Consider the following 23,342-nt stretch of genomic DNA (forward strand, 5'->3'; position numbering starts at 1 on the left):
CAATCGTGTATATTGCCCTAATGAGCTCCTTATTCCAGGTTCCCACCAGAGCATTGACAGAATCACCAGCTGCACCAACTTCAAAATCCTCCAAGGCCTTTTTGAAACCTACTGGATTCAGCAGCCTTTTTGGGCAGACCATCCTAATAGGTCCATCACCCCTGCCATGATACCAACCTTAACCAGGTAGTGGTCCATCCATGACAATGGGGAAACCACCAGATCCCCCACCCACGGAACATCCCCCTGATTGGAACAGAAGACCGAATTGAGTGTGTGGCCAGCAACATGAGTTGGTTCAGACACTAATTGGGATAGGCCCATAGTTGTCATGGCTGCTATGAACCCCTGAGCCGCACCAGACAAGTCAGCCCCAAAGTGGATATTGAAGTCCCCCAACACCAAAAGTCTAGGAGACTCCAACACCAACTCCACAACCAGCTCCATCAGCTCAGTTAGCAAGTCAGTTGGGCAGCGGGGTGAATGGTACACCAACAGAATCCTCATTCTATCCCTAGTTGCCAGCCTCAAAAATACACACACATGGTACGTCAACTGTCTCACAGGGCCACTCCTCCACCACCCCTTCGCCCACTTCCCCTAACCTGCTCCACAATAGAATAACCTGGTGGGAGAAGCTGAGCCCACACAGGACCGCTCACCTCCCCCAACCAGGTCTCAGTTATATATGCCAGGTCAGCCCCCTCATCCATGATCAAATCATGGACAATTTTGGTCTTATTCTGAACTGACCTGTTGGAAGGCTACTCTGGGAAGAGCAGACACAGCTGAGAGGGTGAGGAAGCCTTTCTAAACATATAGCCTTTTCCCCTTCAAACAAACTAACAGGAAGAGGGGAGTTTTGCAGGGGCTGTTTCTCTTTATGGGGTAGGTCTTAGTCTCTCTATCTCTGTGTGTGTTATTTGTTAGGGTTACTTGTTAGGGTTAAGATATCACAGGGCTAGGAGTTCTTAGGGTTACCTAAAGGCAGTGTTTACTCAGTGGTGGGGGTGGAGTCAGCTAGGGCTGGGAGAGGCCCACATTCCTTTCCTGTGACTCACATCCTGTGTGATAGTTGGAAGGCTACTCTACATATGAGGTGAAGGCCCAAGAGCATAGAGAACAGAGCATAGCGAACAGGGATAGCAAACAGGACATAGGAGTTTTGCAGGAGTTTAGCGGGAAGTGTGCAGGGGAGCCTGGAACAAGCCCCTGCGATCACAAGGAGCCTGGTGGAGAAAAGAACGTAAGTGTATATCCCTCCCTCATATCCCTCATATTCTTGGGAAAGACTGTTTGGACAGTTAAATAGTTGACCATTACAGCTGAGACCTACCCTAATAAACTATCTAATAAACGGACAATAAGCTCCCTAAATACTGTAAACAGCCAACCAAAACAGTATGAAGATAGAAGATCAGCAGGGGAAGGGGCACTTCCCAGTGTATTGCACAGAGTGCCACATGTACGACTATTTGCCCCATGGGCAGAAGTCATGGGTGTGTGCTTGGTGCAAGGAGCTCCTGGCTCTCAGGGAACAAATCTGTTCCCTCGAGACCAAGGTGGCGGATCTGGAGAAGCTCAGAGAGACAGAGAGGCATGTGGACAAGACCTGCAGGGATGTGATAGAGGCATCCCACTTCAGGGCTGGTAGCTCCTCTGCTGTCAGGGAGAATGAAGGTCTTGGGCAAGGAGGACATCGGTCTGAGGAAGAGGGAAATGCTCCTTTAGAAGGGACCCCTTCCGTGGATGATGAGCCCATATCCTCTCGCACAGGGGATACTCCTCTGGGGGGGTGGGTGCCTCCTTGTAGTGGGTGATTTGACCATTAGAGGGATAGAGAGATGGGTTTGTGACCCGCGTGTTGACCGCACAGTGACTTGCCTGCCTGGTGCGAAGGTTGCAGACATTACACAGCGTCTAGACAGGTTCCTAGGCAGTGCTGGGGAGGAGACAGCTGTTGTGGTGCATGCCGGCACCAGCGATGTGGGGAAATGCAGTTGGGAGGTCCTGGAAGCCAAATTTAGGCTGATAGGTAGCATTTTGAAGTCCAGGACCCCCAAGGTAGCATTCTCAGAAATGCTACCAGTTCCACACGCAAGTACAGTGAGACAGGCAGAGCTGAGGGGCTTCAATGCGTGGATGAGACGTTGGTGCCGGGAGGAGGTGTTTAGATTTGTTAGGCACGGGGACACATTTTGGGGCAAGCAAGGCCTGTACAAAAGGGACGGGCTGCACTTGAACCAAGATGGAACCAGACTGCTGGCGCTTAAAGTCAAAAAGGTTGCAGAGCAGCTTTTAAAATGACACCTGGGGAACATCCGATGGGAGCTGGGCAGTATCCCGTTTGGCAAAAGCCATCCTTTAAAGTGTGAGGCTGCAAAGAATTCAAATAAAACAGAAGGGGTTAGGGAACCTTTAGGGAACAGTGACCACAGTGCCATCAATTTCAGCATACATGCGGGGAGAGAATCACCAAGGATGTTTAACACAGATATTTTTAATTTCAGAAGAGGAAACTTCTCCAAAATGAGGAGTATGGTGAAAAGAAAGCTGAGGAGGGAAATCAGGAGAGTCACTTTGCTCCGGAGAGCATGGAGTTTACTCAAAACCACAACACTAGAAGCCCAGTTAGATTGTATACCCAAAAGGAGGAAAGGTACCACTAAGTCCAGGAGGATGCCAGCATGGCTAACGGGTACCGTCAAGGAAGCCATAAAAGGGAAGAAGACTTCCTTCCGAAATTGGAAGGCCTGTCCAAACGAAAAGAACAGAAAGGAACACAAACTCTGGTAAAAGAAATGCAAGTTGACAATAAGGGAGGCAAAAAGAGAGTTTGAGGAACATTTAGCCAAAAGTATCAAGGGGAATAACAAAAACTTCTTTAAGTACATCAGAAGCAGGAAACCTGCCAGGGAGGCAGTTGGACCATTAGACAATGAGGGAGTGAAAGGGATTATTAAGGAGGATATGGAGGTTGCAGAGAAGCTAAATGAGTTCTTTGCATCTGTCTTCACGGCAGAGGATACTGAGCATATACCTGCTCCTGAACCAGGCTTTTTAGGGATGGAGGCTAGAGAGCTGAGTCAGATAGAAGTGACAAGGGATGATGTTCTAAACTGTCTGGAAAAACTGAAAACTAGCAAATCACGACAGCTGGACAGCATCCATCCAAGAGTCCTCAAAGAACTCAAATGTGAAATTGCCGACCTCCTTGCCAAAATATTTAACTTATCCCTGAAATCGGGCTCTGTACCAGAGGACTGGAGAGTAGCAAATGTAACACCGATTTTCAAAAAGGGATCCAGGGGCGATCCGGGAAATTACAGGCCAGTTAGCCTAACGTCTGTTCCAGGCAAATTGATGGAAAGCATCCTCAAGGATAAAATTGTAAAGCACCTAGAAGAACAGGCCCTGCTGGGAGTGAGCCAGCATGGCTTCCGCAAAGGTAAATCTTGCCTCACAAACCTTTTGGACTTTTTTGAGAGTGTCAACGAGTGTGTGGATCAAGGTGATACAGTTGACATAGTCTACCTGGACTTCCAAAAAGCTTTTGACAAAGTTCTTCATCAAAGACTCTTGAGGAAACTTAGCTGTCATGGGATAAAGGGACAAGTACATGTGTAGATTGCTAACTGGTTGAAAGACAAGAAACAGAGGGTAGGTATAAATGGAGAGTTTTCACAATGGAGGGAAGTAAGAAGTGGGGTCCCCCAGGGATCTGTACTGGGACTGGTGCTTTTTAATTTATTCAAAATGATCTAGAAGCAGGGGTAAGCAGCGATGTGGCCAAATTTGCAGATGATACCAAACTCTTCCGGGTAGTGAAATGGATTGTGAGCAGCTCCAAAAGGATCTCTCCAAACTGGGGGAGTGGGCGACAAAATGGCAAATGCAGTTCAATGTTAGCAAGTGTAAAGTGATGCACATTGGGACGAAAAACCCCAACTTCAGGTATATGCTGATGGGATTCGAGCTGTCGGTGACGGACCAGGAGAGGGATCTTGGGGTTGTGGTGGATAGCTCGTTGAAAGTGTCGACTCAATGCGCGGCAGCTGTGTAAAAGGCCAATTCAATGCTAGGGATCATTAGAAAGGGGATTGAAAATAAAACGGCTAACATTATAATGCCCTTATACAAAACTATGGTGCGACCACACTTGGAGTACTGCGTACAATTCTGGTCACCACATCTTTAAAAGGACATTGTAGAACTGGAGAAGGTACAGAAGAGGGCAACCAAGATGATCAGGGTCCTAGAGCACCTTTCTTACGAGGCAAGACTACAACACCTGGGGCTTTTCAGTTTTGAAAAAAGACGACTGCGGGGAGACATGATAGAGGTTTATAAAATTATGCATGGTGTGGAGAAAGTGGAGAGAAAGAGATTCTTTTCCCTGTCACACAACACTAGAACCAGGGGTCACTCCATGAAATTGATTTCCAGGAGGTCTAGGACCAACAAACGGAAGTACTTTTTCACACAACACGTGATCCACTTGTGGAACTCTCTGCCACAGGACCTGGTGACAGCCAACAACCTGGATGGCGTTAAGAGGGGTTTGGATGACTTCATGGAGGAGAGGTCTATCAATGGCTACCAGTTGGAGGGCTGTGGGCCACCTCCAGCATCAAGGGCAGGGTGCCTCTGAGTACCAGTTGCAGGGGAGTAATGGCAGGAGAGAGGGCACACCCTCAACTCCTGTCTGTGGCTTCCAGCGGCATCTGGTGGGCCACTGTGTGAAACAGGATGCTGGACTAGATGGGCCTTGGGCCTGATCCAGCAGGGCTGTTCTTATGTTCTTATGACCTGGCATTACAGAGGAGCAAGGCCAGGCTCTGTGGGTAGTTGGAGCTGCTCCCCAAGGCCTGAGAGTTGACAGAGCAGTTGGAAGTGGAAACAGTTACTCAATTACTAGTTTCCCTTCCCCTGTAACAGCCAGCTGCTCTGCCAGAGCCAACTCTTCTATCCCCCAAGCTACAGCAATAGCCGCCCCAGAACTGCCGGACGCACCCCCCGCATCATCCCACTCGAGAGCCCAGACACATATCTGCAACAGGCCTGGCACAACTCAGTAGAATAAAAACAATCCTCTAGTATGGACCTCCACCCACCATAACATACCCTCAGTCCCACCCTGAAGGTCCAGCCCCAAAGGCTGGTCCCCTTTGGTGGCTGGCTACAGGCAGGATGCCGGCCACGCCTCAGGCGTGCCTTCAGAGCTTTATATGCCTCTGAAGCCCAGCAACTCCTCCTGCCACAAGAGGCTGCAGGGCTAATAATGTTGTTTAACATCTACATGAAACCACTGGGAGAGATCATCAGGAAACTGGGTGCAGGGTGCTATCAGTATGTTGATGACACCCAAATCTATTTCTCCATGTCAACATCATCAGGAGAAGACATAATCTCCCTAAATACCTGTTTGGAGGCAGTAATGGGCTGGATGAGGAATAACAAACAGGCTGAATCCAAATAAAACAGAAGTACTTATTGTGTGGGGTTGAAACTTGGGAGACAATTTTGATCTGCCAGTTCTGGATGGGGTCACGCTCTCCCGGAAGGAACAGGTGCACAGTCTGAGGGTGCTTGTGGATCCAAACCTCTCCCTGGTGTCCCAGGTTGAGGCGGTGGCCAGTGGTGCTTTTTATCAGTTTTGGCTGATACGCCAGCTGCGTCTGTTTCTTAAGGTGAATGGCCTCAAAACTGTGGCCTCTAGGCTGGATTACTGCAATGTGTTCTATGTGGGGCTGCCTTTGTACATAGTCCTGAAATTGCAGTTGATTCAGAATGTGGCAGCCAGGTTGGTCTCTGGGTCATCTAGGAGAGACCAGATTACCCCTGTGTTGAAAGAACTACACTGGCTGCCAATACATTTCCAGGCAAACTACAAGGTATTGGTTAGGGTTAGGGTTATAAAGCCCTAACCAGCTTATGCCCTGGGTATTTAAGAGAACATCTTCTTCATCATGAGCCCCACCACCTGTTAAGATCATCTGAAGAGGTTCATCCGCAGTTGTCCCCAACCCGTCTGGTGGCTACTCAGGAACAGGCCTTCTCCATTGCTGCCCCTGGGCTTTGGAATGTGCTCCTTGTTGAAATAAGAGCCTCCCCATCTCTGGCAACTTTTAAAAAGGCATTGAAGACACATTTATTTACCCAGGCTTTTAATTAGATTTATAATTGTAATATTTTTAATGTTAATGGTTTTAATGTTTAAATGATTTTAATTGTAAACCACCCAGAGACACAAGTTTGGGTGGTATAGAAATATGTTTGGTTAGTTTGATTGGATGGAGAGATAGAAGTGTTAAATGCAGTAAGAACAGCAGAACTTATGATGTGGAAATTAACATTAGCTCCTTAACTTGCAATTTCCACACTTTTCAGAGCCAAGTGAAAATTAAGTTCCTTAGCTTAGGTCTTTAACCTAAGGCTTTTTGATATTTTAATAATTTTACGGTGAAGAGATGTTCTGCTCGGGTTCAGGTTCAGCTTCATCTCAAATGTAGGACTATTGACATGAAACTTTAAAAGAAATGTTCATTCTTGGGATGGTTTTTTCTTCAATCTTTATAAAGCATAGAAAAAGGATCTGTTATTCCTCCTTTAGATAATGCTACTTTTTAATAATGAACAAATGCTAAATTTGGAAGATATCTGCTTCTGCCCTACTTACACTTATTGTTATGATTTTTCCCTCCTGTGTACCATTCCTTTTTCCTGTGGAAGCTTGCCTTTTATCTCAATGTATAATTAGATATCTATTATGTTTTATGAAGATGAAAATGTCAGGAAGAAAGTAGCACAATTACTTTTTGTATACAGATGGAAATTTTCTATCCCGTGTGCCTTGATGATGATTTTAAGTATTCTACAGATGTAGTTTTCATTTTCTTTAGCTCCATTTACTCACTTTGTTGCTATTTATCATGTATAGTAATTGTTGGGGAGGGGGAACAAGCTACTTAGTTTGGGCTAAGTTTTACTCCAGCATTTGTGTGTGCCACACCCTTCAGTTGTCTTACCTTTTTTTAAAAAAAAAAAAGATCATTGTTTCTACAGTTACAGGGAGACAAGCTTCAGACCTGCAGGATCTGCTTTGTTGTTGGGAAGAGAGCTGGTCTTGTTGTAGCTAGCATGACTTATCCCCTTAGCTAAGCAGGGTCTGCCCTGGTTGCATATGAAAGGGAGGCTAGAAATGTGAGCACGGTAAGGTATTCCCCTTAGGGGATGGAGCCGCTCTGGGAAGAGCATCTAGGTTCCAGGTTCCCTCCCTGGCAGCATCTCCAAGATAGGACAAGATTTATTTTATTTTTATTTTTTATAGGACAAGATTTTTTTATTGAACCAACAAACTACCAAAGCATACAGTACGTTGCCAAAACACAATTATATACAAAGTGGTTGTTTGTACATGATATATCTACAAAGATTTACACACAAGGATTTGGAAACCCACAAGGTTATGAAGTATATGCAGGTACTACTGTAACTCGGGGGTGGGGGATTTCAAGGCACATCAGGTAAGGGCTGAGAGAGATTGCTGCCTGCAACTTTGGAGAAGCCGCTGCCAGTCTAGATGGACCAATGGTCTGACTCAGTATATGGAAGCTTCCTATGTTGGAGCCTTCCACTATCAGAGCAAAATGATGACTCTGAGGGTGGAGCCAGTCTAGTGTCTTTCAACACTCACTGCTGCAGGGTTGTGCCCATGCCTGAAGAGAGCTAAAATAAGCTTCTTTCACATCCTCCTCACCATAGAGAGAGCTGATCTTACTCCAGCAAAACAGAAGGCTATATTTTTCACTGCCTGGGCCTTGAAGGCCAGAGAATAAATCATTTGCCCTTTTCTACCAATTTGGAAGGGGGTTCCAGTTTTTATGAAGCTGCTCTGCAAGCCTTAGAATAGATGATCATTTCAACAATACTTTGAATGTGATTGCTGAATGATACAAATTCTGTTCTAGTTCACAACTGCCTGGTGAATCTGTCGATCAGTATATCACAATATTGTGTGCCTTAAGTGTATGTAACCTGTGAGTTTGCCAACTTTACTGATGAATTGATCAGGGATCAGATTGTTATGAAAACAAAATGCTCCAGACTACCTTAAAAACTGCTATTGGAGTGGAAACTTACCTCGGATAAATTTATAGAGATGGCTAGGAGGGTGGAAAATGCTTTTCACTGTGCCAAATTGCTCTCTTTGGTGCCCAAAAACCCACCTCCTGAAATCCAGGCTGTTCAGTCTAAATCTTTCCAAACCCAATTTTCTCATATGGCACTGCCCCAGAAAGTGGCAGCACAAAAGAGGAGCTACCAATGTGGAGACTCTGCCCACAAAGCCAATTTTGCTCACTGTCCGGCATGGAAGGTCACTTGCAACAAGTGCAAAAAAGGGGGACACTTTGCTAAGGTTTGCAAGTCTGCTGTACACTCCATTACTGATTCACCATATGATAAGGATGAGGCAGATAAACGGCTTCCTGACAGTGTTTTAAGTGTGACAGAATCAGACTCTCTCCATACTGTCAACTAAAACTTAATGGCCATGAAGCGAGGATTCTGGCTGATTCTCCATAAACTATCATTACTCCTGCTTTACAAGAAATTCCTTACTAAATCAAATCTGTACCTGCAGCCTTCAAACATCCACCCATAGGGATATAGAGGTTCCCCTATTGCCATAAATGGATACTTCACTGCTGCTGTCCTGGAATATAAAGGACATACTGCAGAAAAGAAATTGTATGTCACAAAAAGGAGTCTCAATACTGGGCTGAAAACATCAGAAAGATCTATGGATAGTATTAGACCCAAATAGCACTGAACCTCAAATTACAGATGATGGAGCTTCCATGTGGTTGCTGATTTCTTGAATGTTTTTGTTGATACTCCTGGCATTGCCATACACTTCAAAAATAAAATGCAGATGAAGGCAAATGTAATACCCATACAACACAAAGTGAGGAACCTACCCACAGCATCGCGCCAACCTCTTAGGAGCTTTGAAGACTACAGCATGCTGACAACATTGAGCCTGTTGATTCATTAGAATGGGCCTCTCCCATTGTTCTTGTGTAGAAATCAACTCATATGCCACTCTAATCCAAAAGGCCGAAGACAAGACCACATTTGAATGTGCATAGATTTAAGAGATGTGAACTCCATCATGGTAGTGAATTGTTATCCATTACCCAATATCAATGAAATGCTGCTTACTCTGAAGGCCTCAATGTTCACAACCTTTGACTTGTCTTTGGGCTGCGGCTGCTGCTGCTTGGGCAGGGCACTGACTGTTGTTTTTGCCTCTGCTCCAGGTGTGTTCCATCACTGGGGCTGCTGCTGCTATAAAGAGCATGCTGCGCCAGGGGCAGAAGCCTCTTGGCGAGAGCACAAGCACTCTTGTCCTTGTGGCTCTCAACCTTGGGGTGAGCAGCCTGGGGCCTCAGAAGACCTTTCTGTTTTCCATCAGGAAGCCAGCAAGAGTCTGGATGAGAGACTGAATGAGTCCTGGACCTGGCTTTTATCAAAGAGAGGAGCTGTGGTTGTTTGGGCTGAGGAGATGTGTCTGGGAGAGCAGAAAAGGGGATGGTCTGGGGATGGCAATATCACAGGTAGTGAGCAGAGGGAGGTATGGTGGTGGGAGCTGGGCAGGCCGTTACAGGGGGAAACGGTCCAGGCAATTGAGGCCTGTTCCTTTTTCCAGCTCTTCTCCCAACCCTGTGGCCCCAGGGAGCTCTGAGAACACTCCCTTGAGGATTAGGGTGCTGCTGTTGAATGCCAGGTCAGTCAATGCTAAAACATCTTTCATCCATGATTTGATTGTGGATGAGCATGCTGACCTGGTATGTGTGACTGAGACCTGGTTGCATGAGCTGGGTGGGGTTGGTCTCTCTCAGCTCTGTTCTCCTGGTTTCCTGACTATGCAGCAGCCCCACTTGGATGGTCGGGGAACTGGCATTGTGGTCATCTATCAAGAGACCTTTCCCATTTCCAGGTGCCCGGTCAAGCAATCTCAGAATTTTGAGTGTTTGCCCTTGATGGTGGGCTTCCGAGATAGACTGGGGATTCTGCTGGTGTACTGACCACACCACTGCACTTCAGTCTCCCTGCCTGAGCTGGTGGGGGTGGTCTCGGAGGTGGCCTTGAGTTCCCCCAAACTTATTGTTTGGGGGGATTTCAGTGTCCATGCTGAGGCCCCCCTAGTAGGAGCGTCTCAGGATTTCATGGCAACCATGGGCCTATCCCAGCTGGTATCTGGCCCTACCCACATGGCAGGACATACTCTGGATCTTGTTTTTGCTGACCAGGGAATAAATGATTTGGAGGTGGGGGAGTTTGAGATAACTCCCTTGTCATGGACATATAATCATCTGGTGGGCTTTAGTTTGCTCCATCTGCTCTCTGCAGGGGTGGTGGACCGATTAGAATCATCTGCCCCTGGAGGCTAATGGATCTGCTCAGTTTCCAGACAGCCCTTGGGGAGTTTTCAGTGTCCAGAGCTGGTAACTGTTGAATCTCTGGAACAAAGAAAGCCTGGGCTGTTGACACAGTTGCTCCTAAATGCTATCTCTGGCTTGGTGGAACCAGATCTGCTCCTTAGTTTCCCTCGGAGCTTAGGGCGATGAAACAACTTGGACAACAGCTGGAACAATGCTATGTTTTTGTGTTTAGAAGTAGAAAGAACCAAGTTTACCATAGAAAGTGGACCCATCGCCTTATCATTTATCTTAGGCATGCTAAGGGAGGCCAGAGAGCAAAAAGCAGTCTCTCCCAAGACAGTCTCTCCGCCCGCCCACCCCCGTGGTGGTGGTGGGCAGAGCAGAAGCATCCACTGAGCCTGACTGCCCGGCTCAGCAGCCTCTCAGAACTGTGAGGTGCTCTGGTGACGTCATGGGCTTGCAACACTATTCTAACTTCTCAGGAGCACCGGAGTGCTTCGCACTTCTCAGAGGCAGCTGAGCAGGACAGTCAAGCTTAGTGGCTGCTCCTACTCCGGCCACTGCCACCGACAGGGGAGGCCTGCTTGCCTCATCCTCACCCCCACCCCCTGGCGGCACACATGGCTAGAGTATAGGTAGTTTGGCCTCGCAGCGGCAGTCAGAACAACCCATGGTGGAGGACTCATGGCAAAAGGAGGGCCCCTGGGATGGGCCAGTGCCCCAAGGTCTGGGGCTAAGAGCACCTCTGCCCATTGCGTTCTTCTGGAGAGGTTCATCTACAGTTGCTACCAGCTTGGTTAATGTCTACTCGGGGACAGGCCTTATTCTGCTGCTGCCCCAAGGCTTTGGAATCTGCTCCCTGTTGAAATAATCTCCCCATCTCTGGCAACTTTTTAAAAGGCACTGAAGACATATTTGTTCACCCAGGCTTTTAATTAGATTTATCATTTTAATACTTTTAACACTGCATTTTAAATAATTTCAATGTTAATGAGTTTAATGTTTAAATGATTTTAATTATAAACTGCCCAGAGATGCAAGTTTTGGGCAGTATAGAAATGTGTATAAATAAATCAGTAAGTAAGTAAGTCAGAAGCCTTTTGAGGGGTGGGGGTTAGCTGCCAGATATGACAGTATTCTGCTTTGTAGACATTATGCTCCTTTTTATACTGCATTGCCCTCTAGTGGGGATCCCTCTTCTCTAGACTTTATTTTTATTTACGCTGATGCTCCTCTTCATGAACTTTTAGAATCCTATTTGCTTGCAAATAGAGTGCACGTGTATGTGCACATACGTTATGCACAGAATTTGGGTGACTGCTGCTTTTCTGGCCACGTTCTTTAATTGTACTTCTAGTAGCTGCACAGCTGTCAGAAATGCAGCTAGTCAATTTGTTCTCCAAATATAGGTGTAAACTTGAAGAACTGCTCACCTGCTGGAAATCTGCATGTCATGCAGCTGTTAAAGGCACTGGAGTCTGATTATTTTTAAGGTGCCAGTCCTACACAGGTACATCCCTTCAAAACTGCACAGATGGAAACAGGGACATGCTTCTAACACCTTGATCTTGTCCCAGAGATCACTTTGCGAACTTGCGCTCCCTGTAAGGACTTTGCTCCACTTGTCCACTGTATCCATTTACTGTGCAAATAGCCTGTCCTGCCATGTATGCAGGGCCAGGCTGTACACTGCAGAGACAGGATGCATTCTTTACCCACTCTGACACTTAACTTCTAGAGACCCAGGAAAGGGAGATAAACCTTCACACTTATACAATTTTAACTGGGCATCCTACTGAAAACCAAAACTTTTTCTTTTGTTTTGCATAGATAAATCCTGTGTTTATGGACAGATTGTTCCCTTGTTTGGAATGCCAGCTGTAACCATGGACAGCAGGGGGCAGGTTTTCAGAGCGTACTCTCAGGGACACTGCTCCTGAATACTCCATCCCTACTTTTTATAATGCCTGGCCAGGGCTCAAAGGATTGGAATGGAAATGAGGGGGTGTGCCTGGCCAGGCATGTGCTCAACAGGAACTGAAGCCTTCTGTGATAAAATATCTATTGTGGGGCTGTACCATTTCAGACCACAGTAACAGATGCATCATGGGGTGGCAGGCAGCCTTTGGCTCTTTGGCAGGCAGCCTTTGGCTGGGATGACCCAAGCCATGCAGAGGCCCTCCCAAATGGCCACTGCACCAAGCAGGAAAGGCTGACAAGTGGCCGAAGAGAGGGGGACAAGCGGGGGGAGGGGAAACCTCCACGGGTACACAATCCCCGCCATTTCAAACAACTCCCTTGGAGGGGTTAAGTGTAATTTGAAAAATCTAATTTTTAAAAAATCACAAACACCCTCCCCCGGGGTGGGTGGGTTCAGTTCTCGACCCTGGACAGATGGCCTGAACCGATTCAACATCAAACAAATTGGACATCAAACCTGTTTGCACATCTCTACCACCTGCCTTAACCTGCAGGTTTTATTTTGCATAGTGCAAAAAGACATGTAGCTTTAATTCTTGCTACAACATTCTTTGCTATCTACATGCCTGCTACTGAGTCAACTGAGAAACAATGCAGAATAGGAATATGGACATAGTTCAGTGGCAGAACATCTGCTTTCCATGCGGAAGGTCCCAGGTTCAAACCCTGGCAGCATCTCCAGGTAGGGCTGGGGAAGACCCATGTCTGAAACCCTGGAAAGCTGCTGTCAATCTGAGAAGAACCTGCTGAGCAAGATGGACCAGTGATCTCTCTGACCTAGTATAAGGCCACTTCCTATATAAGTGGCAACATTCTTTGGGCAGCTTTCAGAGAAAACTCATGCGTTGAAAGTATCATCTGAATTTGCCCACAATCTGTTTTGGATTTGACTACTCTAAACAGTTTAGTTGCATCTGTGTTTGTGTTTTTGCATTTGTGTTTCTGAATTTATGTTGCATGCGTGTTTGTGTATTTGTGTTCCATATGTGCTTTTGTGTTGTGTGTGTTTGTGTTGTGAGTGTACATTTGTATATTCCGTGTTTCTGAATAGCCATTAAATAGGCTAAACATAAACAAACAAACAAACAAACATAGTTGAGATTACCTCAGTGGTGGTTGGTTGGTTGGTTTAAAAAATAAAAAAGGGGGTCGGTAAAGTTGCCCTGTCCACTGAAGCCAATGAGGCCGCCTTATCGCAGAAGTCAAGGGCAGTTCTCCTGTCAGCATTCTGGCCGTGGGGGATGGGCAGCAGGACACTGTCAACTGACAGAAGTGTGAGGTAATTCTGGAGCCGTGTGAGGGCGTCACTCTCTGCCTGACACAGATGAGAGAGTTGTGGTGGGGGAAGAAGAGGATGCTTCAGACTTTACAATCACCATAGAAAGGCACTCAAAGCTACTCGGTTTGACATTCAGAGAGGATAGAACCCGGAGAGTGATTGACGGATTGAAAGATCCATTGTGGGGTCTGGGCTGAGAATGTTCTCTTTGAAGTTGCGACAGTTGGTGTCAGGGAGGGAAGTCGCACCAGCAGCCAGCAGATACTGCAGGCAAGGCAGAGTTGGGCAGGCTGAGGTCACACTGGCAAGCATCAGTACTGAGGACAAGGCGGAAGTGAAGTCAGTCATCAACTTCTGAGGCTTATAATGATGGGACACACACACCCTTTTTAAACTAATCACCTTAAGGTGCACCACTATGCACCTTTCATACAATGGAACAATCTCCTACCTGCCATCTTATGTCCGATCTTTAGCTGCTCTGAAGTTATATTTTGCTACTCTCAGCCCTAAAGGAGAGCAGATATTGTCTTTCCTGAGAGTAAAACTCCAACTGAACTGGCATCAGTTGAGAAATGGGCAACTGAACAGTGATGATGCAAAAAATTGTGGTGTTGTCCCTGTGGCAACCTGCAGGTTCTGATGTTGGGGCCAGAAGATGAGGTCATGGCAGAAAGCAGCAGAGCAGACCAGGAGCCACCCATCACAGCAGAGTTAGTGAAGGGAAACTCAGTTCATGCAGTCTGGGAGACAACCAGTCTTCACAGGCTCCCTACAGTGGGAATGTAGGGCAGACTGAGAAGACTCTGAATATTTAATCTGAAACAGATTGAGGAATTTGCTATATATATATATATATATATATAGAGAGAGAGAGAGAGAGAGAGAGAGAGAGAGAGAGAGAGAGAGAGAGAGAGAGAAAGAACCATCAACAAATTTCCTATAATTGGCTTGTTTCTTGGCAGAAAGTAACAAAAGTGTCTGGCACTGAAGCCCCCTCTTAGACCATCATTCCACCCCCATATGAAAGAATCTGCCCTTTGCCTTCATACAAAAAAACCACACCCCTTTCTGCCCCAGCGTTTAGATCACTTGGAATGACTTGGCATAGGGCTTTGGTACTGAGCAGAGATGTAGGGCAGGCTGGGAGGAATATGTATATTTAAATTGAAGTGGATTGGACAAATTTTTGGTTTTTAATATTTTTTAATTTTAAAAAAAACATCCCCAAAAATCCTGTAAGTGGCTTGTTTCATGACAGAAAATCACAAAGTCCTTTAGGTTTCGGTGAAATGTACTTCTAACTAAATGTGAGGCTGCAATTCTCCACACACTTACCTGGAAGCAAACTTTACTGAAATTGTTAGGAATTCTGAGAAAACATACATAGGATCACACTGCATGGCTGAAAGTCTTCTTTGTTAATCAGCAGTGAGGGGCCCATTTTAAAATCATGTCCCCAGGCTCACTCCAACCTTGCTACACCCCTGGACACAGGCCAGACATTGAGTGACCACCTTCCCAGAAAGAGACCATTGTGGCCAAGACACTTAGTGGAGTGGTCTTCTGGTTCAGTCCAGAGGCAGCCTGAGTTGTGTCTTAGCCACAGCTATGTCGGCCTATCCACGTAGAGTCTGCAAAATGGTCAGCCGATGCTGTGGCAACAGGTACTCACCCTGTTCCAGCAATAGCGAGCTACAATGAGCATCTGAACTCTCTTGAACCAGGGAGTTGGGCCTTTGGATTCAAATGACAATTGAGGCTGTCAGTTGTTCCATGTGACTTCAACTGGATTGAGGCCACTCTATATAGAGCAAGTGCAACTTCTTGATTGTTCATTCTCATTGCTAATTCAGCCCTTTAGCACATTCTTCCCCTGATGGAATTTTTCTCTAGTTGACATCAAATGACCTCATTAGAAGACCCCTTCCAGAAGCCAGGAAAAACAAATAAGGTATATTTTTATGTTACATCTATATCTATTCATTCAGTTTAAATCCTGAAGTGTATTGTGGTGCATTGCTTTGAGATTGTGTGTTACCCTGCAGACGATCAGCAAGCCCTGCCTGGGTGGCCGGATCGGCTGCCCACTTGACTGCCGGCTCCATCACAGAGCCCGCAGGGGCTTGGGAGTTCAGGGGCTGCGTGGTCTCCGGAAGTTCCAGCATGCCCTGCACGAACACCTAGAGCATGCCGGAGAGGCCCCCGAGCCGGGAGGCTGCTTTTTAGCCTCCCGGTTGGGGGTATTCTCATGAGTTGCCATGGTACAGAGCTGTGCCGCGGCAGCGCACGATCCATTAGCCCCGGTTAGCGGAGCACTCGCTCCACTAACCTGAGCTAAGGGGCGGGCCCAAGCAGGTTAGCCGCTTGTAAACCACAGGGCTCACCTGTGAGCCCAATGGTTTACACAAGCAGCAAAAATCAGGCTAGGCTCTCCTAGCCCGATTTTTGCTGGTCATGAGAATATCCTCTTTGTTTTGTTTGTGTGTGATTTGTTTCCCCTGTGAGAGCAGAAGCCCCACCTCTACTTGAAAATCTCCATTTGTGTGTGTCTGTGTGAGAGAAATTTTTTTTAAAAAAAATCATTTTCAATGTATAAGTCAAAACTGAGTACAAATTTGTAAGAAATACCCTCCCAATCCCAACAATATACCTTCTTGTGAGGAAATTAGTCAGTACAAAAGTATTTAAAACTTCAAAAAGAATAAGAAGGAAGAAAAAATGTTCTAACAAAATGGATTTGTTCTTGTTCCTGCCTTGATTTACCATGTGCTGGTTGTTGTGTGTTGCTTATAGCTCTAATCTGGTCTCTGTGTATGGTTGGTTGGTTTTCCAATTAAAATATTTATCTATTTTAGCAACAAAGTTCTCAAAATGGCTTAAATAGCAAAATATATGAGAAAATGGTTCTTTCTCAACATGTTTCTACTTATAGTTTTATTTGCTTTGTGCTTGTAACAGTAGTTCATATATAAATAACTTACTTATTGCCTTTTTCTGTCGTCCTGTTTGAAATGAAATTGGTGGCTTTTCCTTCTGTGGTCTATAGACACACTATACATTGTACATACCCTGTAGTGTACAGGGAATGAGAGAAAGGTGGTGGAGGGGAGGTCAAGTTTGCAATCCAGAAGATCTGCGTGAGAATTGTGAAGCAAGGGGCATGTGTTATGCTCTCAATGTTTTTCCTTACAAATGTACAATATGTCCAAGCTGGTTGGACATGTCCAAAAACCTCACTCTCACACACTACTCACACTATATACATAGTATGTCATCAGTCAGCATGATTCTGGAATCATATTAAAAGCTAAGAAGGCCCCACACATGCTGATTCACCCCTAGCCCTGCACCTGCCTAGGGAGGGCCCTGGGTATCATTCACATGTTATGCTGAACACAGGTACAGCAGTATGCTTCCTATCAGTACCGTGCATTTGAGGGGCCTGTATCCAGGTTCACTTTTTAAATGTATACAGGTATAACCATTTGCACAAAAACATGTACAAGTGTATAGTCATCTGTACACTCATACAATGTAATGTCTAAATAGGGCCACACACTCACACTGTTTTTAAACTTGTTACTAACCCAGGCATATAAGACAATAAACTGGAAATGTCCAAAATAGTGCCATGGCCAGTCTTTGTATGAGAGACAAACCTGCCTCTCTTCCCACCCACCCAACCCCACACCATTTGGGTTCCTACCTGCAGACACCCCACTTTACAAATACAGAGAGTAATACAGGTTCCACCACCCAGTGAACTGTGCCACTAACTGTAGGGAACCAGTGGGACCTTGGACATATGTCTCTTAAACAGCAGCTTCTACTTGGCAAACAGAGCTGGGGGAAGAGGGTGAGAAATGGCTGTGGAGGTTTGCAGGTGAACCTGGGACCTTCTGCAGGCAGCAGACGCTCTGCCGCCGCACAATGGCCCCATCTCCTCAGGGGAATATCTTACAGCAGAGAGAGCTCACGTGTAGACGGCCAAACAAATGTAAATCTGGGCAGACCCTCTTAGCAAAGGGGACAATTCCTGCTTGTTACCACAAGACCAGCTCTCCTTATTCATGTATAAATATATTAAAAAGCACATGGACTGCTACCTATTATTTATTTTTAAAATTGACCATTTATGTTGTGTTTCCTTCTGTCCTGGTTAACCATAATGCAGGGGGCGTATTTTTTTTTTTTAAGTTCTTTTAAAATTGAAACCCTTTTTAAAAGGTGTTTTGAAAACCCGAACTCTGTATGACTCTAGACAACTGCAGCAGCTGTCTTTAGTGGGTCCATTTGTGAGTTCCCTGCAGCGCTCTTCGGGTCCCCTTGAAATTTATGTTCTTTTGAGAGAGGAAGACTAAGCATGATTCGAGCTCTTACGTAAGCAGTAGAAACCTGATGCACACAGAGAAATAGTTGATAATGAATTCTGTTCTCCTTTCCCTCCTCTTAGTGTGGTTCCCATATTCCCTTTTCTCATTGGACCTCAAATACGACTGGTGGAGTGCACAGAATCTTTCGGTAAGATACACATGTTCATTGGCACAGCACAACAGCAGTAGTACTTTAAAAAGGAAGGATTGTATGTAGATTTTAGGATAATGCTATTGTCCATTGCTGTGGTGTGTTCTTTTTATTCCTACAAAGAGAGGCTTCCTTCTAATGCACAAATCAATTTCTCTTCCCCTTGCCTTCGTTCGGTGCTGATATCCACACTTCTGGACCCCTGCTTACTGAGCAAAGAGGCTCTTCCCCTTTCAAAGTGATCAAGGACAGAGCCACCATTGTACCAATGGGTTCAAAGAACCTCAGCCGCCAATGGAAAGGGCCGCCAAAGCCCACAGGGGTGTGTGGTTCAGGCTCTGGAAGAGTCCCAAGCAAACTCCTCCCGCCTACGCCCAGGCTCCGGAAAGCCCCGAGCGAGCTGTCTCCTGTCCTTTTCAGGCAGAGTTTGCTGTCTGACAGCTTTTATTTCCCTTTCTCTCCCTCGCTGGGAGGGAGGGAGATAAACAAACACTTTTAGGCAAACACTGCCTGAAAAGGACAGGGGAGAGCTCGCCCAGGGCTCTCTGGAGTCCGGGCATGGTTGGGTGAAGTTCTCTTGGGGCTCTTCTGGAGCCTGAGCCACACCCCATGTGCATGATGTCACAGGACATTGCTGGAGGGGCTGAGCCAGACCCAGGCCACTGTTCAGCAGGCTCCGCACCTGCTGGTGAATCTTTTATATTTAGCAGGGGGAGAGCAACTGGCCCTACACAACCACAGCACAGCATCCCTCCAGTGGCTGTTGTTGGTATTTATCTTATATTTCTTTTTTAGATTGTGAGCCCTTTGGGGACAGGGAACCATCTCATTTATTAATTTATTCTTTATTTTTCTTTGTAAACCACTTTCGAAACTTTGTTGAAAAGTAGTATATAAATGGTAGTAGTAGTGATAATAGTAAGTAGGAATTCCTCCCCCTCACTTTGGTGCTGCACACAGGTCTTTTCCAGCAAGATAGCTATTGCAGCATTAGTGCTTTTAAAAGGAAGGCAGCGGCGGAGACGAGCGCGCGCCACCAGCTCTTCTCGTTTAAGGCTTAGGAGGACAACGATGGGGGCAGGGGTGGCAGGGAGGAACTCTGCCGCCCCAAGAAGGTTTTTTAAAGCACCAGCGCTGGAGGGGGAAGAGCGGGGGGGGAGTACTACCACCAGCCCCTTAAAGCGACACTCCCCCGCCCTTCCGAACCGCCGGAATTCCGGACCGGTCCAGAGGTTTTTTTAATGGCCCCGAACCAAACCATGCACACCACTACTCTTGAAGAGTATGTGTTGACTAACTCTAAGACAGGCCTGCACAACATACGGCCCGGGGGCTGGTTATTTCCCCTTCCTCCCCCTGCTGCTTAACCCCCCCAAAAAAAATTCAAGCCACTATGCGGCTGAGGAGATGGCTGTGGGGGTGCGGGTGTTCTTCCTTACCCTCCCTTATGGCAGCAGTGGCACACAGCGGCAGAAACCAACGCGACACTCAGGCCTGCCATTTGGCCCAGCATTGCTTCCCAACTGCAAGGTGTGCCTGCACAGTTAAGTCTCTCTCTCCCTTTCTCACCCACCAAGACTGCTCCATTCTCTCTCTCTCTCTCTCTCTCGTCAAGCCTCCTGCTGCATCCTTTCCATCTTTCTTTCCCCTTCTCCCTTCTTTTCCAAAATTATGAGAGGAAGTTCTCTTCCATGTTTTGTGTGATGATTTGGCAGAGGTGGAAAGGAAGAACAATGCATTTTATTATGTATTTTGTACAGATTGTATAATATTTATATTATTAGAATGATTTTTAATTCAACTTAAAACTGCCGCCCCTGTAACCAGAAGGTTACAAGTTCGATCCTGACCAGGGGCTCAAGGTTGACTCAGCCTTCCATCCTTCCGAGGTCGGTAAAATGAGTACCCAGAATGTTGGGGGTAATATGCTAAATCATTGTAAATCGCTTAGAGAGCTCCGGCTATAGAGCGGTATATAAATGTAAGTGCTATTGCTATTTCTTATTAATTTAAATCAATCTTGGTCTGCCAGAACATCAAAAGTTAAACATTGATTAAATTCATTTTTAATTCATTTCTCTTTAATTTGGTTGATTGGTTGGTTGATTGATTGATTGATATTAAGTGCTACTCTAATAATCAGCACCCTAGGAATTGACCTCGGCCCCCATGAACCAAGTCACGGTTGGTTTCGGCCCGCCAGGTCATTTGAGTTGTGCAGGCCTGCTCTAAGAGTACAATTGGGTTTTGTCTGAACAAGCTCAGTGGCATGTCCTATGTTGCCTAAAAGAATTAGGTTGCCGTACAATTGAACCTCGTGATGTGTTGTATAAGCAAAAATGCTTTTTAGGAGCAGCTTCCTGTGGACTTCATAGCACTCTGGCATCTCCAGGTGGTTTCGGGCCTATATTTCATCATGCTTCTGAGTTGGTACCTCTGGCAGGCGCGTAACAATGATAGGGCAAGGGGAGACAGTTGTCTGGGGGCCCCACTGCCTGGAGGGGCACCCCAGGGGCACCTCATGTGACTCCCCATTGCCCCCTGCCCAGCCCCATAGCCTCTCAGCCACTTGCCCTCTTCGCCGTCTCTCCTGCTTGTTCTGCTGGCCCGCAATCGAAGCAGCAGGCAAGCTGCAAAGAGCTCCTTTTCTCCCGCCTCTCAGCTGATTGGCGGGTGGGCGGGGCTTCCACGGAGGCCTCAGTGTAGGCCGCAGTGAAGCCTGAACTCGAGTAGGGCCCAAGCCAGCCAGGAAGGAGGAGGCAGCCGGAGTGTTCTCTGCAGCAGAAGACCCCTTGCTGCACTGCTTAACCCAGACCAGCATTTGCCAGGTAGAGTGTGAACTCCTTTTTGTGGTTACCTTTCCCGCCCCCCCCCCCCCCCATATATAGGGATCTGTTTGCCATAGGGCTTGGATATGGGGTGGGGGAGGGACCGAGAAGTCTCTGAATATTTATTTTGAAACAGCTTGGAAAATTTGCTGACTTAAAAAAAACTATCTAAAAAGTCCTATAAGTGGCTTGTTTCATGGCAGAAAATTGCAAAAACTTCTGGAACAGTATTTTATTAATTTTATTTATTCATTCATTCATTTATAAATGCACTTATGTTCAAGTTGTTTTGCAACCCAGGTCTGAGTGAGAACTGTGAAGCATGTGTGGTGCTTTTATTTTATTTTATTTTTCTTGTGTGTGAACTGCTCCCCAATAACTTGCAGGGACTTCAGGGTAAATCTGGCCAACACGTGAATGCAGCACCTCCATTCCAGAGGAGATGTGTCTTAAAGGGCTTTAAAAGCCTCCTGTGAAAAACCTCCTGCAATCAAACTTGACTGAATTTGTTCAGAATTCTGAGAAATCAAACATAGGTTCACCTTGCATGGTTGAAAGTCTCCTTTGCTAATCTGCAGCGAGGGGCCCATTTTAATAATTCATCTTTCTAGTGTGTTCTAGGCATTAAAAGTAATACAAATGTATAGTACTCAATGTATATCACTATATATTGTGACGTGTGTGTGTGTGTATTCAGTGAAATGTATTTGCAGGCAGCATACTTATTTTGGAATATCAGACTTAAATCCTTGGGGGCCTGGGGTGTGCGGAGGCCCTGGACTTGGGGGGGGGGCATTTTAAAATCTTGTCTCTGGGCCCACTCCAACCTTGTTACGCCCCTGACCTCTGGTTATGATATGTTATAGACTGTTCATAACAGTGGGAATGAATGGAAGAGACTTCTGCCTGAAACCTTGCATGGCAGCTGGCACGTAGTGTAGCATTAGTGCTACTGGGAGCATTGCTTATATATTTGTAGATATTACTGTCCTGTAATCTGATGTGTGTTCTTCAGAGAAAGTGGCTGTACATTTGTCCAATGCTTCTAATAACAGTAGAAAGCTGGTTTATGCTGAGAGCTGCAACAGAATTTCTCTTGTTCCTTCTTTCCACCCTTCAGCTTGCATCCTGTATCCCTTCCCTTCCTTCTGAGACACTCAGCTTCCACCCCATCACTTTGGTGCCAGTAACTTTAAACACAATGCTTTCTGGTAAGAATTTCAGGGACACTACTTCTAAAAGGAGATTGCTAGAAAGAGGGATTAAAAACCTAGCGAAATAGTTATGTTCGATATTTTCAAATTTCAGCTTTTATTATGAGGTGGTGCTGGACAAGCGTCAACTGATGCAATTAATACAGCCAGCTGTCATGATCTCAGCTGCAACACAATGATTTAAAAGCATTCCGGATTTGTATTGCTTTTCCTCCCCACCACCCTGCAATGTACTGTTTTGATTTGAAAATACTGAAATATCCAGTCACAGAACGGCATTTTCCAGGGCGGTAATAGCCTTAACAATGTTTTTTATCTATGCTCAGTCTTCCTGCAAAGAGATAGAATAAGATGGACACTGTTGAAGAGCTGCTGTTCTTCTGTTGAAGAACTTTCTCCAGGCTCCCTTTGCAAGACCAACTTTGAGTCAAAGGGATGGGACCAGACAGGCCTGCTTTGAGGCTCCAACAGGACTCGAGTGGCAGAGGAAACACATATACTAGAAAGTTCTGCCAAGACGGGTACAACAATGCAGAGACTGGTACAAAAATGTCTCCGTGGATGTGTGGCAAGGAATGCCTTGTTCTGCTCCCACTGCTTGCTGTTTGGGGGTGAGCAGACATGGACCCACACAGGATACAAAGACCTGAAGCAATCTCCCTGAGAAGTTGAAGAAGCATGAGGCATGCAAGATTCCCCTTGAAAATGCTGCGCAGCTAACAATGTTGAGCAGAACAAACATTGTGGAGCAATTGGATGAAGGCTTCTGTCTGGCCGTTAGAAAGCACAACCAAAAAGTGGAGAACAACAGTTACGTCCTCTCCGAAATAATTGATCGCATAAGCTGTGGTGCTTTTGAACTGGCTCCTTGAGGACATGAAGAGAGTGAGGACTCTGTGAATCCAGGAGTTTTCAGAGGACTGGCCAATCTCATGAGATTCATCGATTCCGCTATGCAACTTCACCTACAGATTGCCACAGTGTTCAGAGGTCTGTCAAAGACTATTCAGAATGAACTGCTGGATTGTATGTTGATGGTGGTGAAGGATCATATCAAGGGGCAAGC

The 23,342-nt window shown here is 46.1% G+C and overlaps 1 long non-coding RNA gene across 1 annotated transcript; it reads left to right on the forward strand.

Moving 5' to 3' along the window:
* The first annotated feature begins 14,608 nt into the window (after positions 1 to 14,608).
* Positions 14,609 to 22,791, forward strand: LOC128351875 (uncharacterized). Its single transcript, XR_008320096.1, has 4 exons — positions 14,609 to 15,661; positions 18,164 to 18,231; positions 22,183 to 22,273; positions 22,371 to 22,791. It is a non-coding gene; the product is annotated as an uncharacterized LOC128351875 (long non-coding RNA).
* The last annotated feature ends 551 nt before the right edge of the window (positions 22,792 to 23,342 follow it).

Source organism: Hemicordylus capensis, chromosome 3 (assembly GCF_027244095.1).
Source record: "Hemicordylus capensis ecotype Gifberg chromosome 3, rHemCap1.1.pri, whole genome shotgun sequence".
Classification (NCBI taxonomy): Eukaryota; Metazoa; Chordata; class Lepidosauria; order Squamata; family Cordylidae; genus Hemicordylus; species Hemicordylus capensis.